This window comes from Boleophthalmus pectinirostris, unplaced genomic scaffold (genome assembly GCF_026225935.1).
Source record: "Boleophthalmus pectinirostris isolate CB_2022bp ecotype Guang Dong unplaced genomic scaffold, ASM2622593v1 HiC_scaffold_21, whole genome shotgun sequence".
Taxonomy (NCBI): domain Eukaryota; kingdom Metazoa; phylum Chordata; class Actinopteri; order Gobiiformes; family Gobiidae; genus Boleophthalmus; species Boleophthalmus pectinirostris.
Genome location: NW_026571175.1, coordinates 21,843,720 through 21,858,592, shown reverse-complemented (window position 1 = coordinate 21,858,592; position 14,873 = coordinate 21,843,720).

Below are 14,873 nucleotides of genomic sequence, written 5' to 3'. Positions count from 1 at the left end.
ACTTTGACACTGTCTAAATCCAGGCTAAAAATGGTTCTATTTAGCTGTGCATATGACTGAAGGGTTTTTATTCCGCACTCTTCTCTTTTAATTTTAATTTTATGACTATTATTTATCTTTTTATTTGTTTGTATTGTGATTTTCTTTGTGTCTTTCTTATTCCCTAAAGCACTTTGAATTACTTTGTGTACAAATTGTGCTATACAAACTTGACTTGCAACAACATTTATCAAAACACTTGACTATTTCATTTTTATTGCACCAGATCCATAGACAGACTGACTGAGGGGAAGTGCATCTTATCTGTCTTCATAATGAGAATCAATGGATTTAGTTACAGGTACCAAATGGCTGTGAAAGTCCACTCACCCAAGCTGCAGTTCCGAACAATTAGCTGGGGCTGTCGGGCTTAGTGGCTGGCTCTATTGTAAGCGCTCTAAACCTGTTAGACTGTGACAGACCATTAAAAGACTGCCAAAGCTTCCTTAATTTGCCTCCACAGTGAACGCCGAGCCAGAGTGACGACATGCCATGAGTCTGTCTCGAGATGCTTTGACTTCCACTGACATCCATTAGCATAAAACACCTACATACCCCCACTCCGTCTGGAATGTTTCACAGTATGGCATTAAACCTTTTTATCTTCATGGAGACCAAACCAGACCAAGATACAGGTCAAATCTGTGGAGAGGCAACTCCAGTCAGTCAGAATGCCTGTTTTTCTAGGTATTTTTGAGCTATAAAACCACTTTCAATTGATTAAATGTAAGGTAAAGCTGCTACATAAACATTCCAGGCAGAGTAATGTCATATCCATAAAAACAAGCAGATGATAGACCCCCAACCACAAAGTGACATAGTGCCAGAGGTGAAAACTTGCAAGTCATGAATTGGACTTAAGTCAGACTTGAGTCACTATTTTTAGCACTTGAGACTTGACTTGATAAAATGCATTAAGATATGGGACTCAACTTGGACTTGAGCCCTGTGACTTGAAAAAACTTGATGCAACTCTTAAAAACTATATGTTTTTAGGAAATAGTTTTCTCTTTTCTGTTGATAAGTGCGGTCCTGAATTTTACAGGAACAAACTGGAACATGTCCCTCCCACTTCTCTGTTTGTTATTTGGATGTAACTGAAGTACGGTGATGTGGTATCCTCAAATGTACTACAGTAATACACAGTACAATACAGTAATACACAGTAAAACAGAGAAAACTACATAGAACTTCCATTTCAGTGCAGACAACACAACTGCATTTTTAAATCTTAATTCTTTCTATTCTGAACACAATAATTCAAACTAAGACATTTAAAAAGGAAACATTTACATTTCTACAACTTTTATATAAATATTCATATGCCATGACTGTTTAAGTACAATTTAGTTTAAAAGTCATATCAATTACTAAACTGTAAGCCATATTTGGTATTTTGGTTTAAAGACTTGAAATGACTTGAATCTCAAAGCAGAAGACTTGGACTTGACTTGAGACTCGATTTGGACTTGCCTGTCTTTGACTTGGGACTTGACTCGGACTTGAGTTCAGAGACTCGCAAAACAGCGACTCAGTGCCATCTCTGCATAGTGCACCTTTAAAACACCTACATTCACCATTATCTCATTTTCTTATCATATAGCTCCTACTTAAATATCTGGGCCCCTGTCTTCAGTATTAGTGGTAATTTTATCTGCCACTCTTACCTGTGTAATTTGCAGCCCTATATGTGACTAAGAAACCATGTAGGGGTGGGTAATTTATATCACACTTTTCTCAGCGCCAGATCATAATTTTGATTTAATCGCGATTCACTGGGCCTGTGCAGGTAATAACATTTTAAACAAGATTTCTTATTGTCAAGGATATCTTTGGGTCATTTTAATTGAGAGGTCTACAGCCAATCTTCTGACAGTAAAAGCATATGGTTTGGAGCTGAGGTTGTTGGAAGAAATTTGTCTTTGCTTCTCTCTGTACAGATTCAGCACTGCATGGCCTGCTGTTTGGTTAGAGATACTTTTACTTAAAGGTCCTGTAGTGCACAAAATTGACTCTTGTGAGCTTTAAGTCATGATAGAATGTTACCTGCCCCCAAACTAGAGCTGGATATCATTAATAAGTTGCCTATATGATACATACCTTGATACATAGGCAATGGTATGATACTTATCTCGATACAGTGAGCTTTTGATTCGATATGATATATTTCAAATCAATTTGATACGGTTCAATAAAAATAAAGGCAAAATCATGTCTGTGATACTAAAAGTCTGTGTTAAAACCATTTCTTGTGCAAAGTGAACATGAAACACAAACATTTTAATCATCAAAACAGTGAAAATATCAAATGTGTCACATAAAAGTTTCCTTCCACTAAACAAGCTACAAAACTATAACGCTAATCGATACAGCAGCCCATGATGTCGATACTGTATCATCACATTAAATGATACGATATATTGATATTTTGATATTTTTTCACACCCCTACCCAAAACATACCTGGAGTTGTGTTTTGTTTCAATCACACATGTTTGAGTAATCCTTTATTATTAATCTGTCTAAATCTCCAGATCTGAATTGTTCAACCTTGTAATGTCATGTAGTGGTAGTTTTCAAGTTAATAGATACTTTTTAATATAAAGCAGCTGTTAACTTGAAAACTAGTAGAAATTGGCAGCTCCAGGACTGAAATGATCCAAATGATTCTAGTGAAGGTCAATGGAGTTTAATAACCTAGTGGAGCACTGCAGTAACATATGACATCACAATGTGGAGCAGAGTGTTTTCAGTATGAGAGAAGAATTCAGCCTATATATGCAGGATTTGTGTGTTAAACATGTGTGAATGAAACAAAACACAACTCCAGATGTTTTTCATGAGAAAACAACATTATAACAGATCAGAAAATAATGTAGTGTAGTAAGTGTAGTAATATTGTAATAAGTTAAGTACCTTTTAAGTTCAAGTTTGGGAGTAGTTGTATTTGCAAATCCACCTTTCAAAGATCATGTTGTTTATCATCATCTAACCTATTTTCTCAATCATTTTTTAATGACCTATTGTTTATGCTTATGAATTAACTGCCCTCATTAATGCATTTTGTGAGTCAGTCTCTTTTGCAAATAGTTTAGAGCTCACTGTAAACATGCATAATTACTTTAGCATTTGCAACCGGATTATTATATTCCTATAGCCTGCCAGTTAGTGCAAAGAAAATCTGTCTCTATTATGAACACTGAATACCCATGATGCCGTTTGCTCGTTATAGATGAAGTTGTCTCTTAGTAAAATCAACATCTTTTGAGGCATACACCTGTCCCATTTGTCAGTGCTGGTATCAGTGTTCAGTGTGGAAAGTGGAAATTGCATAGTTCACACCTGTGAGAGTCTTCGCACATTGAAATCAACAGTATAAGCCCTGTAGATCACACGTTTTCATCTGCTCCTCTTCACCGCACTGAATTCACAAAACACTAACCAGATCTACTGCAGAGCCTTGGTTCCAATAGACGCTTTTTGAACGTTAAAGGGCCTATATTACGCAAAATCAACTCTTGTGAGCTTTAAACCATGTTAGAATGTTGTTACCCCCTCAAAAACATACCTGGAGTTGTGTTTTGTTTCATTCACACATTTAAGTGACTCTTTATTATTAATCTGTCTACATCTCCCAGGCTCAAAATGCTCTTTTGCACCTTGTGATGTCATGTTGTGGTAGTTTTCAAGTTAACAGCACCTTTTACCTTTTGTTGTGTAGAGACTGTCAGTTCGAGGGCTAAAATAATCCAAATTAATCTATTGAAGGTGTATGGAGTTTAAAAACAGAACTTCCTCTACTACCACATAACATCTCAAATAGTGTTGTTCCATGGCCTTGGTGTACTGCCGATACCAGACCGATACCAGACCGATACCAGACCGATACCTCATAGTGTGAAGTTTGGCTGCTCAATTTTGTTACAGTATTAAGAGCAAAAAATACATTTTCAAAAAGGCATTTTTTAAAGAAAATCAAGACTAAATTTGATTTTGAGGACTAAAGTATTAATGGAATATATAATAGTATTTTTTTATGAATGATTTATTAAGGATTTTTCAAAATATAAAAGACAGTTTACATAGAGATGTGTATCCAGGGCTAATATACAATATTAACACCTTACAATAAATACCTTAAAAAAAGAGAAACCAACAAAGCAAATATGCACAAAAACACATGGCCAACAGATAGCCAGAACACAGTAAAACATTTTGCATAGTTAAATGTATTGTGGTCTTGATGATAAGTAGTACTGATTTAGTTCAGCGTCCACATCAAAGGCTGCATAATGAAGGTATCACAAATATCTTTTTGCCATTATTTAGGTGTTTTAAGCTTTTGCAGAGCCTCCACAGCCTATATTTAACCTGCTATGAGAAATGTGCTGTATTGGAGCTTTTGATGATAGTGAAACCAGTTTGGGAACAACCTTGATCTCAATGTAGAACAGAGCCTTTTCAGTTTGAGAGAAGAACTCAGCCTAAATATGCAGAGTTTTTGTGTTAAATTTTGTGTTACATGTGTGAATGAAACAAAACACAATTCCACACTATGTTTGTGATAAGGAAACATTATAACCTACAGCAGATCGAAAAATAGTGTAGTATTGACCCTTTTAAACTAGTTCATCTGATTTATGAGGAGTGAATAACATAGCTGAAGAGACCTAAAATATATCAAATAAAGAAGAAAGAACAATTCTTTTCCTTGCATGAAATTCTCAGCTCCTGAGCCCCCTCCTTGGTGTACTGATCTCTGTGGTCTTCCTGATTGATTGCCTGGGCTGGACACAAAAAGTACACTGTGGCCTAATTTGGCTGTCCAAAGCTGAGGATGTATAAATAAAAAGAAAATAAATAAACACCTGTATGTTTTCGACTGAAGCAGAGAGGTTTACAAGTATTTAACTGATATTAAAATAGATGAATAACAAGTGAGCATCTTGGCTTCACTGTTCTTCAATTATTATATTTTCACACTAGCCAATCATTGGGCACAAATTTAGAGAACGGTTTATCAACTAATCTGCATGTGCTGGTGCAGGTATAATAAAGGTCTCATATTACACAAAACTGACTATTAGTCCAATGAGATTCATTTGGTCTTCCGATATTCTATGTTATTAGGTTCTTTTTTTCAGACCTAGAGTGTTATTTCAAACATCATTGGAACAGAGGAAAACAAACATTGCCGCTGGATTAAAGAAGCAATCGAAATACGGAAACGTGCCCACAGGACTGTAAACCGGGACGAGGGGGCTTTTTTACTCTCACACACCTGGGATGCTGTCCTGAGGAAGTTGGACTGCAGATGGCGCTGTCGTCCTGCCTCCACCGGTAGGAAGACAGCGCCAAAACCTGTTTAAATCAGCTGACCAGACACGTCACAGCAACATCACGTGACCACTCTGAGGAAGATGCTAGTGAGCAGTCGAAACTGTCAGGTATGAAATAACACTGTAGGTCTGAAAAAAAAAAAAACTAATAACATAAAACTGACTATTGTGAGCTTTAAGCTGTTAGAATACTGTTACCTCCTAAAAAACATACCTGGAGTTGTGTGTGTTTTTTTTTTTTTGTGTTATAGTTTTAGTTTCATTCACTCCTGTTTGAGTATTCTTGGTTTATTACTCTGTGTACTCCAAAGCTCAAAATGCTCTGTTCTACCTTGTGATGTCATGCAGTGTTTTTTTTTTATCCAAATAATTCTAGTGTAAGTGTATGGAATTTAAAAACACAGTTTAGCACTTTCCGCTTTACCATAGGTCTCACAATGTGGAGAAGAACTTTTGATCAGAAAATAGAGTAATACGGGCTCTTTAACATACTTAAATACATACATACATACATACACACACACACACACACACACACACACACTATATATATATATATATATATATATATATATATATATATATATATATATATATATATATAATATATATATATATATATATATATATATATATATATATATATATATACATAAAATACAAAAATATTTGATATACATAATTATTAAAAAAATATTTTTTTCCACCAGAGCTCCCAGGGAATGCTAGGTGTGTCCTCAAATGCACATGGTTCTAATACCAACACCATAAAATATAAGGTATTAATTAAGTATTAAATCCTTGTAAAACATATAAACAGCCCCAAGTAATTTTAAATGATTGAGCAACCACCTTGTTTACCCCATGTAGAAGCCAAGTTCTGAAGAAAGCTTTTGTCTTGTTATTGAATGTGTTTTGGGGAGATGTTTCACCTAGCAGGCATTTCCGATTGTGACCAGACCTTGACATTCTCCATCATTAAGAATTAAAGGGCCACACCACAGGATCTCAGTCCAGACCACAGGAACACTCCAGTCCTCCACATGTTTCATTTCCCATTTCACAAGAACTCTCGGACCATGCAGATTCCTGACTGTGGCATACCACGACTGTAGGGCAGCCATCTTTGATCTTTAATGTTGGATTTGGTGCTCGAGGGGGGACTGGTAGGATGTTGGCTGAACTTGTACGATTTGAAGAACGATTTTAAAGGTTGTTTGTGCATCTGGGCTGTCACGTTGACTTTGTAGTGCTCTTAGTTTTATTGACACTTTAAAATCCAGTACTGTTTAATTGGACTTAAAGGTGCGCTATTTAACTTTTCCTGCAGGGGTCCGCCACTATGGAGATGTTATTGCTTTGCCTCGAATGTTCCACAGTACGATATTAACCTTTTCACCTTGCATTTACTCAATTCTACTTGTTTTTATTGCTCAAAACATGAAACACTGATTCTTACTATGAACACGGTGACCTCAACAGATCTGACCTGTAACTTGTTCTGCTTGCGTCACCTGCTTCCACCATCCACCTCCATGGAGAATAGGGCTGGGTATCATTAAGAAGCTGCCGATACGATATATACCTCGATACATAGGCCACGATACAATACATATTTCAATACAGTGCACTTTCGATTTGATACAATATATTTCAAATTGTTTTGATATGGTTCAATAAAAAATAAAGGCTAAATCATGGCTGTGATACTAAAAGTCTTTGTTAAACTACTTCTTGTGCAAAGTTAATAAGAAACAAACTTTTAATCATCAGAACAGTGAATATGTCAACTGTGTTGTAGCAAAATTATTTAGTGAAATATACCAAAAAATACTCTTGTTGATATATTGATAGAGCAACCCATGATGTCGATACTGTATCATCAAATTAAACAATACGATATATCGATATTTTGATATTTTTGCACAGCCCTAATAGAGATAGATACATCTGTTAAAGTCATGCGGTGAGAGCTCTTACTTCCTCATAGCCAGAGAGAGGAAATTGATTTGCCTAGAATATTCTATTGTATGACAGTGAGCGTGTATATCTCCATGGAGACAGAAACAAAGCCTATAAAATGCAAAAATAAAAAAGGGTATATCTGAGTGAGAAAAACACATGCAATTCATTTAAATGCAAGATAGATTAGTTTAAAGGGACAGTCCAGAATTTTGGACATAGGACCTCATTTCCTAGTTAGCCAAAGTGTTAGAGACATAAATATTCCATCCAGTCCTTGTATTTGCAGAGGTCGCTGGTGCTAGGCTAGTGCATATCAATGGCCATAGTTATCCTGCCAATAAAAACACTTACCCACTTCACAAAACATCCAAAGCACACAAAACATCCAAAGCAGACATTTACATTGACAGTCTGGCGTAATAATAGATTTGCTTCGGGTGCTTTGTGGAGTGGGTAAGACTGTTTTTAGCGCAGGCTAACTATGGCCATTAACATGCACTAGCTTAGCACCAGTGACCTCTGCAAATACAAGGACTGGATGGGATATTTAAAAAAGTGTCTCCACATGTCTCCAACACTCTGGCTCACTAGGAAATTAGGTCCTATGTTCAAAAATCCGGACTGTCCCTTTAATGTTATTGTGTGGAACATTCCGGACAAAGCAATAACCTCGCTTCACCGAAAATGTTACGTACAGCATCTTTATGTGTCAGTGTGCACCTGTTACCCTCTGCCCAGGTGATTAGTGCAGACCTAAGCATAAACCACAAAACCTTTCAGTAACTTTATCCACAATTCACCTCTCCATTCATGAATAGCAGAAATACCATCCGGACATATGTAGGGTCTAAAACACCATGGTCCATGCACAGATGGGTTCTCATATATGGTTGCCTGGGGCGGCAGAATTGGCTTTAAAAACAGCCATAACATCTGTAAAGCATTATGGCTGATTATACTAGTCCTTCAGTGCAATCATGCAATATGGGCAAACATGAAGCGTATGGGAAAGAAGCAGATGATGGGGCCTGGGCTGTTCCGACGGGGAGGGGGCTCACACCAGACGCATTTCATTACTGGGCTGTATTAAGACATTTAATTAGCTACATTCATTTCAGTCAGCAAAACTATTTTACAGCATAACAATAAGTGCTCTCCATTTTGTTTCTGAGTCATTTTAGTGAGTCCACTTATCTTGATGATTGCAACAACTGCATTATTACTGATAGAATCTAATCTCCCATTTTCCTATTTGTCTTTCTCTCAAAAAACTACTTTTGTAAAAGCGTCTGACCATTTCACACAAAAGTAAAAGGAAACGACGCTGTTTTAAATCACACAGTTTAATATCACTAATTTGTTTGCTCAATTTAAATTCTTATTGGTTGATGAAAGTAATGATTACAGAAATGTTCCAAACCAAACTTTGACCAGACAAAATGAGCTGGTGGAATAAGTGTATGTATGGACAAAATACAAATTGGACCAGACCACTTATTTCCACATCAAGTTGTCTTTTATAGATCACAAACTCACATAGTAACATTTTTGTACTTACTCATGCTTTATAAATGAGACCCCTGAGTGTAAGTTTCTAGAAGTGGATTTCATCTGCATGATTCCACAGAAATGGGAAGTTAAAAATCATACTTTGGAACATTCTCCATGGAGATTGATGTGGTTTATGGAAAATTGCAGCCAAAGGAACAACATATCCATGGAATCAAGCAGGAAAAGGCCCTCCTCCAAGCCAAATAAAAGTCAGGTTTGTGGAGATGCAAGCCCGTTCCGAGTAAGGACGCATGTTTTTTTTTTTTTTTTTTTTTTTTTTTTTAAGTCTTTCAGTGCAATAAACAAAAACAAAACAAAAGCAAAAAACATGCTTTTATTTTAGTCTACTTTTTGGCTCAAGAGTGTATTGTCAATGGCAAGAGCTCACCCAACCAGGGCTACTTTCCCATGTTTTCATTGTGGTAACTCAAAGAATGTTGTACAAAAGAAAAAAACAGATCCACACCACATTTCTTTAAAGTTCCCAATTTTTATTTTTTATTTTAATAGCACCACAATGTGACGTTTCGGGGTCAAACCCTTCTTCAGACCCCAAAATGTCACACAGTGGTTTCTTTTTTGCAGTTTTTGTACACAGCACACAGACCCAACTTTTACTTAATGTGCATGTCTCTACCTACCAGAACTCAATGAATGTTCTCATGTTTGACTACAACTTTAAAGGTGCACCATGTAACTTTTTGCACTATAAAACACCTTCTATGGATATTGCTCTCCTACAAATATTCCACAATATGATATTTAACAATCTACCTTACATTTATTCTGTTGCATGTGGTTTTATTGCTCAAAAATATGTAGAAAAACAGGCATTTTGACTGTGAGTAAGGTTGCCTCTCCACAGATCTGACCTGTAACCTGGCCTGGTTTGATCTCCATGAAGATAGAAAGGTTTAATGCTCAGACAAAGCAATAACATCCCCATGGAGGAAAGTTACACAGTGCACCTTCAACATGAACTTATTATTTATAGTTAACAGATCTTTTTTTAAAGTTGTCATCTTTTACAAACCAACTAGCAACATAAGAATACAAGCACATTTACATAGCGTATGCATAAAATATTACAGTTCCCTAGTTAAACAAAGCATACGTGACCTAAATAATTGACAACTGATTGTTTTAGCTGTCTCAAATTATTTCTTGTTGTTGTGAGAAGTGTCATATTCTCCGGAAGTGCTTTGCTCCATTTGCTCGGTGCACTTTGATGACTTCAGCGGTGCTAATTATAGACACACTACAGAGGAGACATCACAACTAAAGCCCTGCACTCACATCCAAACTGTGCCCATCATGTGAATGCTCTTAATCATGTACAATACTCTATTCTCCACAAGATCCCACCATCTGGCAGCTCTACACCAGCCAGCACACAGGCCAAGCACACGCTCTGGATGTCACTGACTCATGTGTGAAGTAAGTGTGGCGTCAGTGCTCACAGATTACTGCACGTTTAATGGCTTATATTCAAGCATGGGTGAACAATAAGCAGATCTGTGTGAATAGAAACAGGATGTTAAAGCTATAAAGACATTTTATATGTTTTGTTTAAAGAAATGTGCTAATTATATCAACAAAAAATGAACAAAAATTAGCAGTAGCAACTGCCTGTGCTTACATTACTTAACACTACTTAAAGGTCCTATATTACAGGAGTCCCCAACCTCTGGGCCGTGGACTGGTATTGGGCTGTGGGTTGTTTGGAACTGGTCCATGAAAGTGCAAACCCCCCTCCCATAAGCCACGCAGACCATGCCTCCTCCTGTCCACCGCATGGAGTGCGCCTCCTCCCGTGTGTCCGCGCCTCTAAACCAGAACTAAAATCAGTTTCAAACTAGGTCTAAACTAGGTCTAAACCAGGTCTAAAATAAGCCTAAAACCAGGACTAAACAGAATTAAAACAGGATTTAACCTGGACTAAACCATGTTTGACGGACCACGTCTCCTCCCTTGTTTCCCGCACCTCTAAATCAGAACTAAAATCAGAACTAAAACCAGAACTAAGCCAGAACTAAAACCAGAACTAAAACCAGAACTAAGCCAGAACTAAACCAGAACTAAAACCAGAACTAAAACCAGAACTAAAACCAGAACTAAAACCAGAACTAAGCCAGAACTAAAACCAGTACTAAACCGGGACTAAAACCAGAACTAAAATCAGTTTCAAACTAGGTCTAAACTAGGTCTAAACCAGGTCTAAAATAAGCCTAAAACCAGGACTAAACAGAATTAAAACAGGATTTAACCCGGACTAAACCATGTTTGACGGACCACGTCTCCTCCCTTGTTTCCCGCACCTCTAAATCAGAAGTAAAATCAGAACTAAAATCAGAACTAAAACCAGAACTAAAACCAGAACTAAAACCAGAACTAAAACCAGAACTAAGCCAGAACTAAACCAGAACTAAAACCAGAACTAAAACCAGAACTAAAACCAGTACTAAACCGGGACTAAAATCAGTTCTAAACCAGGTCTAAAACCAGAACTTAAACAGGACTAAACCAGGGCTTAAACAGGATTTAACCAGGACTAAAACATGTCGCACGGACTGCGAGAAGAAGAGAAGACGCCTCGTCTTCTTGAGTATGCTCCTGTACGACGCTGGTCCGTGAAAGTACTTCCTGTATGACATGAGATCACAAGGTGGAACAGAGTGTTTTAGTTTGAGAGAAGAACGCATCTTAAATATGTTGGGTTTGTGTATCAAACATGTGTGAATAAAGTTAAACACAACTCTGTATGTTTTTGATGAGGAAACAACATTATAACATAGACCAGAAAATAGTGTAATATGGGCATTTAAAGTTATTAACATATTTTTTTAGTTAGGCAAAATAAACAGCTATAACTTACATTCCCTCAACATGTAAGTCATAAAAAAGTGAAATGATTATGATTAAATAAAAACAACCGCATAGACGCTGTAACAGAATATAGAATTTGGATCAAGTGTCTTGCCCAGGGACACAACACTGGAATAACTTTCCAGTTCCAGTTGATGTGCCAAGATACATTAGGGAAAAGCCAAATATATTTAACTTCTTGTGCATCTTGATAGTTAGTTATAAAAGTGCTGTGTATGTTTTCTTTGCCGTTTAAAAGAATGCGTAAACAACATTTCCGAGCGAGATTCTGTCCTAAAGCCTTATGTTTCTCCTCTGTTTTCTTTGTCTCCTGGGCATTGTCGTTTGCATGCAGAGGATGAGACACTCGGGGAGGTTAAGAGACGAGCGCCAATGGGGTTCTGCTCCATTTAGCAAGCTGAAATATTCCTCTCAGAAGGACGCAGAGTTTGTGTGTGGACTCCCTCTCAGTCCTCATCACTGCGCAGCGTCTGGTCATTCCACTTCATTCATTCCTGGCTTAGCTCCGCTTTAAAATATCGAGTGGAGTCTGCTGAAACTTATCCTATCTCTGTTTCTCAGCGATGTACCAAAGCTTTTGTGTTTTTGTCCTAATCAAATGCCAGTCTGCTCTCTCTCCCAAGCCTGTATATATATACGAAAATGAATGCACCATGAACAGCCTTCAAATCTTCAGCTACAAATGGACAAATGAGCATTTGGAAAACCAAAATGACAGAGTGCTTTCATGCGTGTCTTGCCTAGCTGATCCTGGTATCTCTGAGGATATGCTTTTTGAAAATCTTGTACCCATTTTAAAAAGAGAATTTTTGACAGCATTTTATAAGAATTTTATGACAGCTTATAAACACAACAATGACTGCATATAGACAGTAATGTCTATGTAGATAATGATTAATCAGTCAGTTTTTGACACTCTTAAGTTACTTTACATTGCATTATTTATTCATTCCTACATATTGGGTGTACATATGTCAGGACTTCATAGAGAATTGGCTCAATCTGCACCAAAAGACTCACCAGTACTTTATAAACTGTATATAAATGGAGTGTGTAAAATCCGTCCAGGTGGAATCCATGGCAAAGGAGAAATTCAATTTGTCAACTGGACAAAAGTTTATTTGGTCAAATACATTTCACACCTCATCCAAGCTGCTTCTTCAATTCTGGTCAAAAATGCTAAATGGACAGTAAACAAGTAGGTGCTTTAGTTTTAGAGTAGTTTCACTATAGGTAGCTCCTCCCAAGCAGATATCAGTAAGTATCTACCAAAAATTTGACCAGAACTGAAGAAGCAACTTGGATGAGGGGCGAAATGTACTCGACCAAATCAACTTTTGTCCAGTTGACAAACTGAATTTCTCCTTTGCCATATATAAATGGACATAGGTAGCCCTCTAGCAATTTGTTCCAAATTGAAAGTGAGCATGGGGGTGTTTCTGGCTCTAATTGACTTGAAACATTGTCGCCCATCTCTCTGTAAAAGCTGGAGTAAACCTTATCATTTTGGTCTTAAAATGTTCATATTAACCCGCTTTACATGATCCTGGTGTTTTTATTTCACTATTTTGTTCATAAATAAATTCCTATTCCTAATATGGATCCAAATTCATTCAAATTCTGCCCCACATTCACCCCTATAACGTCTAGCCTCGTGAACTTCATTTGTCGGGAGCTGAACTCTCTAAGTGACAACGCCACACTCTCTTAAGCCACTTCTTTATACAGTCTATGCTCCATTCACTGCATTCAGTTTATTCATACAAAGGCAAGTTGAATGAAGTGTCTTGCCCAAGGACACAACACTCCAGAACCATTCTACCACCGTAACCTGACCTTTATGTACAATGGCATTAACAGCATTGACAGGGCTTAGCATAGAGAACAAATGTAGGAAAAAAATACTATTTACTTTTCCTGTTCTTTACATTCAAGGATAAATATTAGAGGATAAAAATGACTGAAATCCAACTTTGGTAGAATTAGGTTCACCAAATACTTTTTCTTGCAGCCATATCATTTTCATAGACACCAAAAAGTGCATGTCTTGTATTAAGCTGCTTCACCTGACCTATACTAAGATGTTCACAGACGCATTGAGAGTCATCTTTTTCATATTTCCTGGTTTGTTCTCTCAGTGCGCTCTGCTGAATCGTTCTTATTTTAAGTCAAGCACATTTTGAATATTTGGGCTTAACTCTTCCTGGTGGACCATATCTATTGTTTCTGAGTGTGCCAGTGCTGCACTTAAATCCTTATTATGCACAGATTCTCGGGGCTTTATCTGGCCTCATCTGCATTTATAGCTCTATGTGGGAGTCTCCGTGGTTCACTCCAGGACACAGACAGACGTGACTTTGACTTTATCACTACATTTAACCAGAGGTGAAATGTAAAGATATATGCATGTCATTTATTGATTTGGCTCATTTTAACACATTTTCTACTCTCTACAGTGATTTATGATGACATTTATAAGCATCATAATATTCAACAAAATATGATGTAACATTATGTAGATAGTATATAGACAGTAGAAGCAGAAATGATGGTGTTAGTGGTAGTGGTGGTAGTGGTGGTAGTAGTAATGGTAGTAGTGGTAACATTTATGATGACATTTATAGGCATCATATTATTCAACAAAATGTAATATTATATAGATGGTAGTAGTGGTAGTAGTGGTGACATTTATGATGACATTTATAAGCATCGTATACCTCAACAAATATGATGTAATATTATATAGATAGTAGAAACAGAGATTATTGTAGTAGTAGTAGGAGTGGTGGTAGTGGTAGCAGTAATGGTAGTGGTAGTAGTGAAAGTGGTGGTTGTGGTGGTGACATTTATGAGGACATTTATAGATATCATATATTCAATAAATATCATTCAACAAAATATGAAGTAATATCATATAGAGAGTAGAAGTACAGTTTATAGTGGTAGTAGTAGTGGTGGTAGTAGTATTGGTAAAATGAGTAGTAGGGGTAGTAGGAGTAGGAGTGGTGACATTTATGATGATATTAACATGCATCATATTATTCAACAAAGAAGTAATATTATATAGAAAGTTGAAAGTTGAAGTAGAGTTTAT